The sequence below is a fragment of the Triticum aestivum genome, chromosome 2A, assembly GCF_018294505.1.
Source record: "Triticum aestivum cultivar Chinese Spring chromosome 2A, IWGSC CS RefSeq v2.1, whole genome shotgun sequence".
NCBI classification, from domain to species: domain Eukaryota; kingdom Viridiplantae; phylum Streptophyta; class Magnoliopsida; order Poales; family Poaceae; genus Triticum; species Triticum aestivum.
Window position 1 is genome coordinate 106728832 of NC_057797.1, and position 1595 is coordinate 106730426.

The 1595-nt window shown below is 46.7% G+C and overlaps 1 non-coding gene across 1 annotated transcript; it reads left to right on the top strand.

Moving 5' to 3' along the window:
* LOC123038364 (U5 spliceosomal RNA) lies at positions 1-120 on the top strand. Its single transcript, XR_006417818.1, has one exon. It is a non-coding gene; the product is annotated as a U5 spliceosomal RNA (small nuclear RNA).
* Positions 121-1595: the final 1475 nt, after the last annotated feature.

A 1595-nucleotide genomic window follows, 5' to 3' on the forward strand; every position in this document is an offset into this window, starting at 1 on the left:
AGCTGCGTGGTGAGCACAAAGCGAACTATTCTTTCGCCTTTTACTAAAGAATACCGTGTGCACGCCACACTAAGCAGCATACCTTAAATTTTGAAGGGTGTCTTCTCCCTGTGAGAAGGTCCCAACAAAACTGAATTTCAAAATTTTGTACTGTTGTACATTTGGACAAAATACCCTAAACCTGAAGAGTGTCCTTCCTGTCCTGATGCCCTGTCAAATCTGAATTATACAAATTTCATGAATGTTGTACTGTGAGCGAGTACATAAATTACGAACTGCGACATCTGTAGCCCAAGTCTCCTTCACACACGAACGTGCGTGCGTGAGCCGAGCCGAGCCAGGTGGACTTCACATGAGGGCACGCTGCCCCCAACGTCTCATTTAGCCCTTGTCACAACGTCGGGTCATTTCATGGTGAGGTAAAACCTTTTTCGTGCAATGCAAATGTCGGGGTGAAGCCAGCCAAACCAAGAAGACGCGTGCTGACCTTCGTTGGAGTGAAACAGGCGTCGGGGTCGGACGAGGGATCCGGTCAAGTCGTTTAGTTGGCCCATTAGCGTCGATCCATCATCTCTCATGCCAAAGGATAAGCTTTTCCTGGAAAACAAAACAAGATGCAGAGGATAATGAGATGGGCGTCGCTGTCACTTGCTCACCTCATGCGAATTCTAGCCTCTTGTCTTGGCAAATTCAAACATCTACGGACTACAAGGTACTATTTCCATCATGGAATGCGGTTGTTGATCGAGGCCGGTCACATAACTTATTGTACATGATGCTTGCGGTGCGAGAGAGAGACAGGCCGATCCGTCTAATTTGTCCGCGAAGCCGACGTAGTACGTCCGAGCGGTCAACCGATAGCTACATCGATCGGTAGGATGGGTTAGCGATCAGCTTTAACCATAGAGAGCTTCCAATAATTAGACATTTGATCTTAATTAGGCGATCGACTGGTCTAGAACGCTCAACGTTGCGACTGTCTTGTAAACCACATGCAGACTCTCGATGGCGTGTACCGTGGCATCAAGTACAATAAGATCGATCTGTAGACAAGGATATATAGTGTGCATGATTTTGTATTTGGCATCCCACTACAAACAACTGTTACCGAATCAAACAACAGATACGAATCTCACAGCAAAGCGTATTCTCTATGCGAGTCGTCTCCCAAAGAAAGAAAAATATTGGAAGCATATGAAGCTGCACATGTCAGTAGGATATCGCAGCCCCCAAATGCTCGTACTGCACGCCGCGATTAGTCTACGACTCGAGAAAGGGGATCCTAATCGTTGATTAATGCGGCTAAACAGCTGGACTCGCCTTTGGCCAAGCTGGAGCCTCTTGATCCCTACGTACGCGCGCCATTCTTAACACCCAATCATGCTCCTATACTACTACAAACAGTTGCTTAATACTCCACTATCAGTTGTTATCAGTGGTGGTGGTGATTAATTATACTCGTACGCCCAATGAAACAGTTCACGGAGAGGGCATGCCAATGGCTCAATCCAATCCACGTTCCCCTCTCTTGCCTGCCTACTCATCTGGGATTTTTTTGTGCGTTCTTTTGTGTATTATTAAGTCAAAGGGGCTAG